A 16,477-nucleotide genomic window follows, 5' to 3' on the forward strand; every position below is an offset into this window, starting at 1 on the left:
CGACAGTGTGTGGAACAGATTAGGGAATGGGGAGTGGAGAGGCAGATAAAGCACTTGGAAAGTTAATTGCTGAGTTAGGTAAAAGATTCTGAAGGCTTGGCTCAAGGCAAAGACAGTGGGACAGAGAAGGATACACTTGAAATATTTATGGGGGAAGGGAGCAAAGAAAAAGGCCAGTGACTTATTAAATGTAAGAGGAAAAAAAAGATCAAAATGGTCCTACTTTCTGAATATTCTGAAATCTGAAAGGTACAAAAGTCCCAGCAAATCTTACACCTTTTAAGGGCTAGTATGTGTAAACTAATGTACAGCCTTTTTTTTTTTTTAAGTTAGACTGTGAATTATATAAAAAAGTTAATCCCACTACTTTGGTTCCTGACTTAATTTGTGTCTTGAAATGGAAACACCATTTTATTTATTTATTTACTTATTTTGGTGATATTTGGATTTGAATTCAATACTTTGCACCTGCCAGGCAGGGGCTGTATCTCTTGAGCCATGCCCCTGACCTGAAATACCCATTTTAATTATCCACTTTGCCATGGCTTAGCTTTCATTAATGTTGGTTGCTTCAGGAAGCTAAGTCAGTGTACAAGCAGTGGAAATTTTCTCCTTGGAGGAAGTGAGAGGTGATGTTGCAAGATCCTAAAGGCCTATGTAACCACGGTTCTGAAGCTTTGTCTGATGCTGTGGTTTTCTCCGGCATCTGGGCTTTCTAGCTCCAGGGTTCTTGCTCTCTCCCACCTGTATATTTACGACTTGTCTTTTAGAATCAACTCAGCTCTCTCTTCCTTTGGGATTCTTCCTCTGCCCTTTGAGGCTTGGTTATTCCTCTTGTGCACTACTGGACTCACAGTATTTACCTCCATCCTCACCACATTGTGGTTGTTTTACATCTTGTTTGTGATCTCCTGGAGAATTGGAACTAATGTTTTTATATCCCTATCACTTAGGACCAAGGTACTAAATAGATATTTGGTTAATAATTGAATGATAACCAATGTTAAGGATTGACACAACCTGTTTTTTAAAAAGCAACACCAAAACAATTCATTTCAATTCTCTCTTTGTACAGCTTTAACTGAACAATACTCATTTGGAAGCATACATGAACTGTGATATATGGGTGTATGAAATTAGTCACATTGTTTTATTGGTCATAGAGAAGAATAGGATCTCCATTGATTCATACATCTCTAACAACAACAACAGCACAGAAACTAACCTTAATTGGTCATTGGTTTGCATCAGTGGTTCTATGGCAGAGGCTGCCGATTGCCTACTAATACCCAAGTTCTCCTTCCTACTTACTAAAAGAACCCCTGTTTTATTGATGGTAATATATGTCGGTAGTGTTCCTTGGGTTGGGAGTGGCCTTGTACCAAACTCTAGCCAATGAATTGAAACAACGTCAGGAAAGGACTTTCAGAGATCTTCTTAAAAATGGACAGATATTCTAAGAAAGCTCTTTGCACTGTTCCTATTTGTCTTAATCTGTTGGAGTTATTATAACAAAGTACTATAAACTTTGTGGCTTGTAAAATAACAGAAAGTTACTTCTTACAGTGTAGAGGCTCTGTGAGATCAGGCCCAAGATCAAAGTCTGGTGAGGGTTCCTTTCTGGTTCATAGACAGCTGTCTTCTCAGTGTCTCCTTCACATGGTAGAAGGGACAAAGTGAGATCTCGGGGGGCTCTTTTAAAAGAGCACTAATTTCATTCAGGACGGTTCCACTTTCATGGCCTATCACATCCCAGAGACTCCATTTCCTAGTGATATCACCTGGGAGGGTTAGGATTTCAGCATATGACTTTAATGGGGACATAAGAATTCAGTCAATTGCGCTGACACTTGGAATGGAGCCAGTTTGGACCCTGAGGTTCCCTTGAAGATGCCAGAGTCAAAAGATAGCAAGTGCTTGGGTTCCTAGACTTCATAGAACAAACCTGTCAGCGGTAGATATTATCTTCAGACATCTTTTCCATGTGGAAATGAGTCCTTGTGCAGTTAAGCTGTTATCTTTTGTACTTTCTATTATAGACATCTAAAACCATTGCTAATGTGGTGTTTTATAAAGAACATGTCAATTAACCTTCATACCCCTCTGAGTTAGGTATTAGTGTTGCCACTTTTCAACAGATGAAATTGAAATAGCAGAGAGTCATCCGTTTTGTGTTTCTATAGCAAAATATCTGACACTGGTTACTTTCATAAAGAAAAGAAGTTTATTTAGCTCAGAATTTTGAAGACTGAAAGTTCAAGATTGGGTGGCTTTATCAGCTTCTGATGAGGACTATGGAAGATGGTATCATGGTTTAAGCATTAGCTCATGAGAGACAAACAAAGAGAGAGAGAGAGAGAGAGGTTTAAGCATTAGATCATGAGAGACAAGCAGAGAGAGAGAGAGAGAGAGAGAGAGAGAGAGAGAGAGAGAGAGAGAGAGAGAGAGAGAAAAGAACAAGCCAAGGAAGTGGAACTTGCTTTATAGCACCCTACTTTTGCTGTGACTACTTCAGTCCTCTAAGACCTAATTCCATCTCAAGAGATGCAACTCAGTATGTTGAGAAACACATCAATCCACTTTTGAAGGCAGATCCCTCATGACTTTAAATACCGCTTAAAGGCCCCACCATTTCAATACTGTTATACTGAAATATTAAGCCTCACTATGAGTTTTGGCTGGGACCTTTGCTATATGAGTGTGAACCTCCATTGTAAATGAATTCGTTTCTCCACCTACTTGTTGATTTTATACATTTGTATGCATTGCTTTAGATCACTTTTCCTTCTACCGTATTTCCAGCATTTCCATGTGATCAGAATTTGTGATTGTACAAGAAGTCAGTAAGACTTTGTTCCTAAATGTTTTAGTCCAAAGAAAGAGGTTTAGGAATATGTGGCCCTTCTCAAGAAGACGTTCTATTACTCTCATGGTATCTGCCTTGCTGGAGTTTTGTTTTAGAGACATCCTCACACATGTTTTGTCCTCATGTTCTGAAAGCAAGACTTCCAGAGCCTTGTTTCTTCTTAATGATCAAGAAGATTGAGGCTCCCAGGGCAGCCCTGTGCAGAGCCATTGTGAGGCTATTGGCCATTTTTCTCTCTATATTCGGGGACTGATGCTTGAGCTTGCTCTGACTTGCCTGAAGGATTTTGGAGACCAATGTAATCAATAATATCCTGGAAGAATTTTATATCTCAGAAGAACCTATCTAATATCATTTACTCAATATATTTCTTTTCACTCAATTCTAAGTTTCAAAACACATATATGTGTATATGTGTGTATATTTGTGAATATACAAACACATACATTTATACCAAGAATTTTAATGAACCCTCAAAAAAAAAAAAAAAACAGAAACAAAAGGAGAGAATTACAGGTATTTTAAAATCAGATTTCATGGGATAAAAAGGCCATCCTGGAAGCATACTTTGTCTGGACTTCATCTGTCACATCTTACACATTTATAAAAAGATAATTCAATTCCTAATAATAAGCATCTCTGGGATTTCTTTGTAAGATATTAAGCTCAATTGTGTCCTTGCCCTTCCTCTAATGAAACTCAGTCCATCATTTAAGAGGATCATGTCATTTTGCACATGGGTGAATAAGCCTCACAATGACCATTGCTGCTCACAGCAAATGCCCTTGAGGTTAGCGCTTGATGGTTAAACACAAAAGGTCCCGATGCCCTGGGATTCCACAGATGCCTGTTGAATTACCCAGATGCCCAGAGACTGAGAACACTTAACAAAAGGGGCTTCTTCTCCCTGACAGTCCCACACACTCTTACTCTTACTCCCACCACAACTAAAAGGGGAAAAAAAAAATCAGTTCAAACAGTGCACCTGGCTGTAATCTTTTTCTACTTCAACTAATTGCTATTTGCGGTGGCACGAGGTTGGGGACGGGGGTGGGAGAAGGTGGGGGGGAACTCCTTCAGCCAATAATGAAGTATCAAACCACAAAATGATTTCATACGGTCATTTGTTCCATTGTACACAAGCCAACATCTTACATTAATTTTCAGTTGCAGGAAATATAGCTCTCAAACAAAGAAATACATTCCTTACGAAGCACAAGAATTAATTTTCCAAATGTCCTTGATGTAAAAGCAGGCAAAGAGTTTCAAGTTGTTTTAGAGTTGCAGGGTGACTTTTATAGATTGCTAAGATTTACTCAACTTCTGAGCATTCCTGTTTTTTTTTAAAAAAAGAAGCCCCCAGTTTTTATATTAATCAGGGTCTTAATTCTACTTTCATGTTTGTGACTATTTGCTAATGTCTGTCTCATCAATTAAATTGTTTGTGTTATATGAAAAGGAACTTTGTCTATGTTTGGTCACTACTGTATCCTTGGTATTACCAGAATGTCTGCCACATAGCAGGTGTTCAACAAATCTTGCTAATTGTATGTATGAATGAAACCCCAAAGCTATAGACAATTCTTTGTATGTTTACAATAGTATCTGGTTGGCAAACAATCAAAGGTAAAGGGAGAAAAGAAAGGGGATTTACAAAATTCTACATGTTTTATTGTGTATAGAATGCCTTATCTAAGTAGAAATATTTTCACACATAATAATGATGGTGGTTATGATTACTGGCAGGCTTACTATTGGTAGTAGTGATAGCACTGGAACAGTGGTAGTGACTTTGAGTGATTACTGTGGGTAGGTGTTTGTATTAACTCTTTGCATGAGTCATTTTATTTCGCAGCCTCCCTTTGAGGTACTTTTTATGATTCTCACTTCACAAATGATAAAAATGAGACATAGACACATAAATAACTTTCCCAAGGTCACATAGATAGGAAGTGGCCAAGCTGGGACTATTCTTCAACACATCTATAGCCCATATTTTCTCCCTTCTCCTCTCATCCCATAGCATATTAGTGGTAGACCTTGCAGTGTGACTCTCCAAATATTTACCCCCAGGCACCTTCTCCATAACTCTCCTCTCCTATGCGACTAGAAAATTAAGAACTTAATTTCCCAACATCCTTTGCTTCAAAGCTGGTGACTGCAGTTGGAAGCAGTCACCCTTGCTGGATGGCCCTTGCTAGTATTTCTGTATTGGAATGGATTCCTCCACCATTTGAGTACAAAATTATTGGCCTTTAGGAGTGTAATTACGTTAATTCATCCGGATTATGGCATGAGTTAATCTGGAAATTTGTTTCTCCAAATCATTATATTCAGTTCATTCATTCTTTCTTTCATTCAGCATTATTGTACTTCACAGAGTGGTGTCTTGTTGGCAGTCTGAAGGGGTTTGATAGTTTCCAGGGGGGGAAAAAACCCAATGAACTAAATTTATTCAGATTCATTCACAAATTTGAAATGTAAAATAATTGTGGTTGTCACAGAGATTCCATTATATTTTCAAAGGTTGTTTTTGCTAATGTTCACTTAACTCAACTAGTATGTTTTCACCTCGTTTGTGTATTACTGTTTGCATTTGCTGAAATCCATTTCCCATCATTGCTGTGTGGCTTTCTATCTACAATTCTCATAAAAGGACCAGTGGCTCAGAAAAGATTCACTGAGCAAAATGTTAGTGATGAAAATAGCTATGTAATTACTACATCTCAAACAGTGTTATAGATATGGGCAAGGATTGGCACATGGGTGTAAATGTGAGTGTGCACCTTCTGGGACCACTGGGTATTTATGCTAATGTGATATATGCTTAGCTGTCCTTCCCCTGACCAATGTATGCACAGGAAGAATCAAAATGAATTTCTGCAGGCACATTTTACCTAAGCAAATTACACCGAAGTCATTCTGACTTTAAAATGACTGACTGAATGAATGAATATCAGATAGTGATGTCATATTACTGGTCAGCACTCAAGGAGAATGAACTCAACAACATTTTCACTTATTTTTTTAAACATAGCCCGATGATACTATATAAGATATAATTATATATATTATAATTATATATATATGTGCTAAATACTTGTATTTCTCCAAAGCAAGGATAAAATAATGCTTTCCAATACAAAATTGGTGCATTAGTTAAATCACCAAAGAGACAAAAGCTCTTTCAATATCACATAAGTTCATATTCTCCTGAAGCAGGACGTTGTTTAGTCACATTGTGGCTAAGATGATTTTAAGACAGCCCTCAAGTAAATAAATAAATAAATATTATGCCCTGGGAAAAATCAGGGTGAGGCTTTGGCAAGCTCTCTCTATTCAATGGTGCTTTTGGACTTCTATTAGTGGTAGTACATCCAGGAGAGAAGTTGCTATGACTTTATTGTTGGATAAATCTATTGATGTGCAGAGTGGAAACCAACTCTTAGCCTTTATGCGGGACATGTATGAGGGGAAAGTTCTATTCAGTTGCTTAAAGCCCCTGACACAGAGGAGCTAGTGGTTATTATTGAGATGCATGTGCAGGCTGCAGAGAGTGACTGCAGAGAGTGGAGCATTACCATGCAAATGAAACAGATTGTGCTGAATGCCTGTTCACACACTGTCTGATTCAAAGAGAGCTGGCAGAAGTGACTGCAAGGAACACTATTGACATTGTGCAGAAAAGCAATACAAGTCTGTATTACACCCAAAAGTTTTGCAACACAGGGGTCCTGACAACTTGCCTTCTTCTCTTGATTCAGGCTTGAAATGGTGAAAATCACAAGTCCAAGCAACTACATCTAATGAGTGCATGTCTTTTTTAGCTGCTTGTTATTAACTGAGTAATGTGTAATCAAGCTTTTGGCACTGGCATACACTAGTGTTTGAGGAGGAATGTGCTCTTATAATTTTTTTTAAATGAAGGATGAGTTTTTTTTTCTCTATGAAATTGAAATACCCTTTGGAAAAAATCCTTTAGGTGGCTTGCTCAAGTGGACTATCTCAACAATATATACTTTAGTTTCAAATGCCATGACTTTTAATGTTGAGAGAAGATTAGATAAAATATGAGGATTACTCAAGCAAACCAAACTAGAACAAACACTTCCATTGCTGGGAATTTGATTCATCCCAATGCTTGAAGATTTTCTTCCCTTGATAAAAATAATTGCTTACTATATTTTATTGGGCATACTATAAAACTACATGCAAATGTTCCAACATACCATGAAGAAATATTTTTCATCACAAGAGCAACAAAATGGGTCTATTAAGCAATTCACTGACCAACATCTCCCAAGTTAAAAAATGCAAATTTTAGTTTTTGGATAAGATATACTCGTTAACTAGATATGCAAAACTACTAAATGCTTGTTGCCATCCAACCACCTCCCTTAATGCTAGAACATGTAAATGTACATGAGTAAACATACATGTGTTTTTTTATTAACAAAAAGACAATATTAGACCAAATTGATATTTTAATTTGAAACTTGCTTTTATTATCCCAAAATATAGTTTGAGTAACCTTCCAAATCAATAGATACAAAAAGTTACTTGTTTTTGATTGCTACTGTTTGTATGAAACAAGTATGTGGGGGAATCATTCAAGACAGAAATGTCAGAGACAAATGTCTTGAAAGGCATGCCACTTAAAATGGTTGCATTACAAAGAATGATTGTCAAAAGAAATGCTCAGTGTTGGGATTTATGTAGGAAGCATGTCACATGGCTCTTCTCTGCTTGATCCCATAAGACAACTTACCTTTTATTGTAATATCCAAATTTTGAAAGCAGTTCCACAATCATTTTTTTTCTGTGAAAAGAAAAGCTACTGTCCACTTCACCAGCAAGAAATGCAGAGCTTCCTGAAGATTTAGTAGGACTAACAGAGGTGGGCATGAATGTTGCTTAGCACTTGGTATTTCATTAGAGAATTCTCTATCTACCATCTGTTTCCTGATTCTTCTCATCTTCCAGGCTACTGCTGCTTCTCCTTCTTTCCCTCTCCAACTGTCCTTTACTCAAAGCTCATCTGCACTTAGTGCCCATATTTGTCCTGGGGTCTTCCACCTCTCCCTTACTTTCAGGAAGTACAGATTAGCTATTTTTTTTCCTTTCTTAGAAAAAGAAATGATAGACACTTTTGGCTTTGTTGTAAGTGTGATTGATAAGCAAGTGAAGAACAGCATATGAACAGTGAGGAAGAGTTAAAAGGCAAAAAAAGAAAAAAATCTTGGTTACTTTTTAGATTTTTTGTGTGAAGGACTAGATATGGTTTGTCCTGGTTGTAATTTATTTTTCCTATTCTCCCCCAACTATATCTGTATGCTAATAACCATTACATACATTAGTGAATGAAGAGGGGAACTGAATATTAAAGGAATGCAATGCAGGGAAAAACAAAGAAGCATAATTATAGGAGGGAAGGAAGTGAATCCAATGCTGAACTTGAAATACTTGTATTAGTTGCATTAGTACTTAGAGATATTCACTAAGTACAAGCTAGTGCTGCTCTGATAATGCTACAGCTAAACACTACCAAAACAGCACTGTGGACAATGAGCATCGACTTCTCTTGAGTACAGGTGTATGGGCCAGCTGAGGTTCAGCAGATATCATCTGGCCATGGTTGGGTTTAGTGGTTGGTTTCAGGCTGTAGAGAAGGTTCCCACATGCTCCAGGTTTCTCATTCTGACACGAGGAGCCATGCACCAGTGATGGTGGAAGCACAGAAGACCAAGCCCAGCCATGCAAGCTCTTTTAAAATTTCTCCTTGTTTCATGACCATTCAGATTCCCTTGTCCAAAACAAATCACATAGTGAAACACAGCATCAAAGTGGTGGGTAAATGTACTCCACCCATTTGACATAATTACATGATGATGGACTTGGATGCATCATTCTTTAACTGAAAGGAGGGAAGAATTGGGAGGAGTAACTCAATGTTCTATAAATGGGTACGTAGAAGCATGGAATTGGAGTTCAAAAGTAGAGAGTTCACATTTGATAATGAAAGCTGTTGGTGTACTGGATAGCATGCAGAAGGGAGTTATGAGTGTTAGGATGGACAGTGGAACCTTAAACTATGCCACACTTAGGAGCCCTGCACAGGATAAGGAGAATGAGAAGAACAATTAGGGGGTTGGAATCAAAAGTGCAGAAGGTTTCAAACAACCAAAGGCCCTATAAAACATTTTTAAATGATTTTAACCATAGTCATTTCATGTTTTTCACTACCTTCAATTTTCTACTTTCCTTATCAGCCAAAGGAGAGAACTGAAACTATCTGATGAAGTCTCTGATCCCATTTTCTTACCACTTGGTTCCTATTATAACCAAAACATGTCCTAGAAAGAGGCAAAATGGAGTTAATTCCAGTTCTCTTTTAAGGCTATGAAACATACACAAGGGCTTCTTCAGTATTCCACAAAGCCTTCAAAATACAAACATGCATGTCCAAGTTTAGTGTATGTTTATTGTGAATGATCTTAAGTATCTCGTATTAAATATATTGCATGGCCAGTCTTATACAGTGATGTGCTCTCACTCATTTTCTATGACTCATCATTTCATAAGCACTGGGAGGACTCAGACCACACTGTGCAGAGACTTTCATAATAAAACCATAATGGATGTTGCATAAATTGTTATTTTTAGGTTTAGAATTTCGTTCAATTTGAATAGAGGATGAATTTCCTTGAGCTTGGCTTGAAGAAAGTCTAGTTGCTCTTTGCCTAATTCTGAATCTGGCATATGGCTTTAGGTAGAAAATACACTCATTGCTAAATGATGATATGATGTGTAGTTGACTAAAGAAAATTATTTGTGAAAGACTTATTTTTTCTTTAACATACTGAGAAAAGAAAGTGATAAATCAGTTCAACTTCATTGGGTACCTATTATTTGCATTCTGTTGATCAAAATCTTTGTGGATAAAATCTATATTTTCTGGTGTGGTTTGTCAGTTATCCATTTGTTGTTTCTAGTTCTCCCTATTTAATGTACCATGTGGGCTCTGTCTCCTTATTGGGCCAAGACTATGACCCATGGTGTTTAAGGATCATTACAAGCCACCCCCACTTTCATCTATCATTCCTTTCCTTGGATTTGACTCTTCAGTTATTCATTGTCTCTCATTCTGGCCTGAGTCACTCTTTCACTTTCCCTACTTTTCTTTTCATATAGCTTTTGTCATTAAATCCCACCCAGCTTCACATGTCAGAAAGAAATCATTTCTTCTGGAAGGACTTTCCTAAACCAGTCAGTACGTGGTTGAGTGTCTTTCCCAAGTGCTCCTGCAACCAACTTTCAATACTTATCACTTTGTATTGTATCTGCTTATTTCTCTTTCTCTAAAGAAATGAGCACCTAGAATGAGTAGAGCTTACATCTTTCTCCATCATAACCTTAGCTAATAGCTGGGTCAAGGCACATGCTTCCAATGGTGCCATATGTGCTTTTTGAACGAGTGCCTGAATGACAAGGTTCCTATCCTGGAGAGAAGATTAGTGCACAGAACACTTTTGAACTTAAATTTTAATTCTGAATTAAGAGATCAGACAAAGCTTGCTGGAGAGGCAGTATTTAAGCTGGTGTTTGGGGAATTTTCATAAGGAATTGAAATGGAGGGAACAGAGCAAACAGGTACATAGAGGAAGCCTCATTTGGGACATGTTCTGGATGTGTAAGTAAGTTTTAGTCTGGGACGGTCAAGTGTATGATGGAGGACTGAACTGTCACAAAGAAGTAAGAAGAAGAGATTGGGGCTAGATCCTGAATGGCCTTGAAGTCCGTGCAGAAACAGTGGTTATGAACAGTGTCAGCATCACCTGGGAATTTGCACAAAATGCAGATTCTCATGCCCACACCAAGCCTCCTTATTCAATCCGATCCATGCTAGAGTTTGAATGTTACCCTCCTAGAGCTGAGGCTTTTCTTCTGAATCGAAGTCAATGTGGCTGTGCTTGTATTCATTATACAACATGGCCCCCAAGTCTCCTTAGAGATGTTATACTGTGAGACTTAATTAGCCAGATAATAGCATGTGGTACATTCTCTTGACTTCTGCATCATGTATCAGACATCTCCAGGGGAGTCATCTCCTCAGAAATCAGTCCCAGTTCATGATTTCTGCCTTAGCACAGCACATCCTCTCTCTAGCTCCCAAGTGTACCAATGGAACACTCTTCTCCTTCTTACAGAGGTTGGGGGGGGTGGGGGCTCTCTGCCTTGACCTTTTCAAGAGAAGAATGGTCAAACTCCCAGAAATGGTTTTCGGGGGGTGAAGTCATAGACCACTACCCTTCCCAAATCTGTTCTTAGTACTCATTCTTATACTGATGCCCACACTGTACTTTAGAGAAACAAGGTCATCAGTCTGCAGAATGCAACCTGAGTCCTGAGGTCAGTTTTCCCTCCCCTCATTCTAATGAGGACTTGCTAGCTAGGATTAGTAGCAAGATGGAGCACTCTATTGTTTTTAAGTGATTCGCCCACTTGTCAAGGACACACCTGATTTATTTTGCAATGGACATTGGACTTCTTAAATAATTCAAATCCATCTCCCTCTTTCATGCTTTCATTCCTTTCTTTCTGTCCTTGCCCATCAGAAATATCTCTTAGCTATTCAGATATAAGCTCTCCTAAGACCAAGCACTTTACTTTTGAATTGTTTATCATTCTTATAATCATTCAACATGTCTCTTCCATTGGGTTGTGACTTCCACAACATTAGGTGCCATGTCTGACTTGTTCATAGCTACAACGTGTTTTATAACGAGCCTGAAAGATGGTAGGTGCTCACTATTTTTTAAATTTGGTGACTGAAGGAGTGACGTGATACTGTAATGCAATTTGTAAGAATTTACTTCTTAGAGCCCCAGGGTCTGAACTCATATAATAGGCACTAAATAATTATTGATATCTTTGTACATACTATTTCCTTCCTTCTACTTCTGGACCCACAAAAATTTTAGTCCTTCTTTAAGACTTCAGTCACAGTCACCATGCAAGACCACATGGTTGTCCATTTTACAAGTTCAGGGGATGCTATTCAAATAGGCTGTGGTGTAAGGAAGCCTTTCTGCATGTAGACTGTTATCTCTATGGGGCAGGGATTTTTTGTCTCATTCAGCACCTTAAAGAATGCCTAGCTCATGGCAAGCAGAGAATCACTATTTGTTGTATGCATGAGTGAGCTCCTCAGTAATAAAGAGTCATTTGTCCTTGTCCTTGTTTCTTTTTGGGCAACTTTTTGTGTGGTATGATGTTGGTAAATTCAGTCCTAATTATGATCCAGTTTCCAGAGATTTTGGAACTTGATAGTTCTTTATTTTCTGGAATGTAAGGGCTTAAGAGAGCCTATAATTATAAGACCGAGGGCCTTAGGCTACTTCTAAACCCAGGTGGATCAACTCTCCAAAGAAGTATGTGGAAATTGTGCACGCCCATGTTTTAATACAGCCTAAAAGTTTTACTTCAGGGTGTGGTACATGCAGTATAAGCCACAAACCATGCTTTCTGAGAAGTGCTGTTTTGAGAGGGAAGGCTCTGGAAACTTGGATAAGAAGTGCAAGTAAGCACTAATGGAAGACAGTAATGCTCAGAAGCTGCCAGCCCAGCTCCAAACATTAGGCACAACCGCCTGCCAGGCATTGCTGGCTTGAATTCTATGGAAGGTGGTTTCCTATGTTCTGAATAGATGGGGGGAAAGAGGGACTGTGTCATAGCTTAGGTGACCAGATCTCTTCAGATTTACAGTAGAGTCATCTGGGATGATTTCGCATTCTGTATTTACAGGTCTTAGATTTTGCTTTTATTTTGTATTTTTAAACAAAAGCTATAGAGCCCAAGGACCTCTCACACTTTACTGGGCATATGTTGCTTAACATGACATTTATGTAAAGATGCTCTGTGTTAGCCTGTAGTCAAGTAATCTTCCAGTGTAATACTTAGGATAGATATTAGCACCTGAACCAACTCTAGTCTACATCTTGTTTTTGTAAATAAAGTTTTATTGGAGCACAGATATTTACCTATCATCTGTGTCTGCTTTCCCTCTACAAAGTCATTGTTGAGAAGTTGAGACAGAAACTTTTTGATTAACAAAGTTGAAAATATTTCATCTCCAGCCTTTTATAGAAAAAGTTTGTCAATCCTGATTTAAGAGATGAAACTTCTCTCTGCCAGCAGGAAGTTAATATTGTGATTTCCTGTTACAGTAACATTAACTCTTTCCCTCAATAGGTTTAAGTTTCATGACAGCTAGGTGCCATCTGTCTCACTCACTGCTGGATCTTCAGGAAGGAGTACATGGTAAGTACTTACTAAATATTAGTCAAATTAATTACTTAAGGACTTAAAAGTGAATAAAGAAGAGGGGAAATTAAATATGCCTTTGATGGCACAGAAATTACCAAACATTTGAAATCCACATTAATTTATTTGAGAATGGTATTCTAATGTTTTGTTTTTGTTTATGAGCAAGAGCTCTGGAAAAAGTTACATGATAAGAAAATGATGATGATTGATTTCCATGCACCTAATGGCTTCCATTCTAACTTTAGAAACATGTGCATGGAACATTTTAATCTTTGGTGTACAATAAAATATATTTAGCAAGTCCTAAATACCTTTTCAGGAGCATCCAAATATCATTACACTGACTTATGTTAGTTTGATAAGGCTGGCCATAACAAAATATTGCAGACTGGGTGGCTTAAACATATGAAATGTATTTTCTCACTGTTCTGGAGGTTGGAAATTCAAGATCAAGGTTCTTGTGAGTTTGGTCTCTTCTGACCCTCTCTCTTCCATGTGTAGATGGTCGTCTTCCTTTGTATCTCCATCTGGTCTTTTCTCTGTGTGTGCCCATTCCTGGTGTCTCTCTATGTGTCCAAATTTTCTCTTCTTAGAAGGATACTAGTAAAATTAGGTTGGGAAGCACTCTAATGACTGCATTATAACTTCATTACCTCTTTAATGATCATCTCTCCATATATAGTCATATTTAGGTACTGGGGGTTACAACATGAATGTATGAATTTTGGGGGAGGATAAAATTCATTTGATAGCACCTACATATCTCTACGTACTTGCTTCTTTCTTCAGGCCTTAAGCACATGGAGTGACTGCCACAGTGCTGACTGCCATGGACAATATGGCTGATTCTGCTGGCTGGACAGGTAACTTCATCATCTCTACCTTTTTCATCAGAGGAATTCAAATGTCTTTGGGGTCAAGGACTTACCACTGACTGTTTTCCAAGGTCAAACTTACATTTTCAAGGTTAAAGTTTGCCAGGATAGATAAATCATATAAATACTTTCAATGCACGCCATATGTTTTAAAATGGAGGAGGAGATAAGCATTCTAACTAACCTAAATGCTCATCCATAAGGGATTTATTAAGCTTTTTCTAAAATAGCCATAGTGTGGGAATGTGATGTAGTTTAAAAAAAAAAGTTTGCTGAGTGACGTTTAGTGACCCTAAAGGCTCTGTATGTTATTTTAAAAAGCAAATTACAATGCAAAATTTACTAATTTAATAAGTATCTATGGAATGCCAGGAGCTAATCTAGGTTGTGGGGAGTCAGTGGTGAGCAAAGTGAATCCCCTGCCTTCATAGAGCTTCAATCACAGAAGGAAACACTACAGCTAACACACAAACAGCTGTAGAATATGATGCTAGGTAGAGCAGTGCATTGAAGGAAACGGAAGCAGAGCAAGGAAGAGAGGAAGGGCAGCAAAAGCATTCTCTTAGCTTGTATGGTCAGGAAGGACTCTAGGAGGTGGTGACATTTTGCCTGAAGAAGGAAAACTGCTAACTGATAGAGGATCTGGAGAAAGAACATTCCATGAAGAGAGAACATGGGTGTAGAGAGCATGAAGTGGGAACATGCCTGGAGTGTAGGGAGAATCTCAAGGGGCCACTGGCTGGAGCGGAAAGCCTGGTATGGCAGGAACAGTGCATCTCAACTCTGTGGAGATAAAATGCAAATTCAGAGGAACGCAATATGGAGAGATAACATGATTATGATAGTGTGACTAACCTTATTCCCTTCCCTTTGGGTGTCCGCAATACTCTGGATTGTCTGCCATATGTGTGCATTACTTTAGAAAGGAAAATCCACAAAAGTTTTGATACAAAACATTCCATGGAGCTTGCTACCTTTGCCTTAGAAGGGCTCCTTGATCCCAGGTGCCAAGTCTTTGGATAAAACACTCTGGTTCAGGAATAAAAGAGAGCCCCAGGCTGGGATGCCCAGAGGTCAGTGTTTGCTGAGATGTTCCCAGATAAGCAGAGCAGTCCCTGATTTACAGTGAGCTGTGGAGGTGTTAACGCTTGCTCTCAGGGGCATCTCTTCCTATCAATAGTGTTGGCTGAGTCTAATGGCGACCTAATTGGCAACAGAGACTGGAACAGATGTCTCACCTAATAAAAAGCCTGTGTCCATGGGCTGACCCCTTCTGGGCTTAGCTGGGTTTCAGTACTGTGTGTGACCCCCATGGGGAGTTGTCATTCATCAAACACGCTTGTTGAATGTGGCTTGCAGAAGGCACCACAAGTCTACTGGATATAGAACACGCACATACTGACTTTTCCTGAACTAACCTTGGCCTCATCTTCCCTCACTGAACATACACACATTAGAATCAAGGGCTTTATCGGCATCATTGCCAAATGGGTTTGTAACTAGACTCTTCACCATGCACTAACCCTGAGAGTCCCTGGTGGGCTTACAGTGGGTCCTCAATTCCCCAGATGTGAGTGAGACAAGAGGTTGCTACTGCTTCTGCTCTCTGTTTATTAACAAATGGGGCCTGTGTGGTGTGACGTGAACTGGACTGTGGTTCCATCCTGTGGGGGAAATGAGACCATGGACTTCCTGTGTGGGAAGGCAGACAGGAATTGATACCCTTTTTCCCTTTCTGCTGAATGTGCCCTCCCACCCCAGGCAAGGTCAAGGTAATGGTTGTCAGCTTACAGAAGCAGAGGTATTCTATTTGCCAATATTCCAGTGTTTTGGTTGAATTGGCAAGGCTGAGGAACAGGAGTTAGAAGAGTCTCTTTCTAGAGCTCTGAGCAACCAGCAATCAGAATGCAGGTGATTTGATTAAGGCTAAATGCCCAGGAGCCAGCATTCAGAACACAGATAGGGCATTTCCTTAAGATCTAAAACCAGACAGGTTTGTATTCTGTCAACCCAGTTCCAGACTTCTTAAGCAGGGAATGAAGAAAGGAAACACATTCCATAGTCAAATAAATTTGGGCCCTGCTAGGTCAGACAAATTTGGCAAAGTGGCTTTTCTTGAGGACTTATCAGAGTCTTCAGTGTACAATATAATTAATTATATTGACTCTGTATTGGGCAGAATACAGGTTGGTTATTAAAGAGAAATTGACATGAGTATCTTTTTCTAATTTTTGGTATTTAATGTTTCATGAATTTCTAATTAAAGAAGAAAAGCTGAATTTTCTAATAGCTCCCCAGTTACACATAGAGTTTTCTGTGACAGCTCCTAGTTTTCTGAGGCTGTGGTGGATGCCATTCATCGATGGACTAGAGCGGGAAAGACCATCCGTATCATGTTCTCAACTCTTGT

Source organism: Castor canadensis, chromosome 8 (assembly GCF_047511655.1).
Source record: "Castor canadensis chromosome 8, mCasCan1.hap1v2, whole genome shotgun sequence".
Classification (NCBI taxonomy): domain Eukaryota; kingdom Metazoa; phylum Chordata; class Mammalia; order Rodentia; family Castoridae; genus Castor; species Castor canadensis.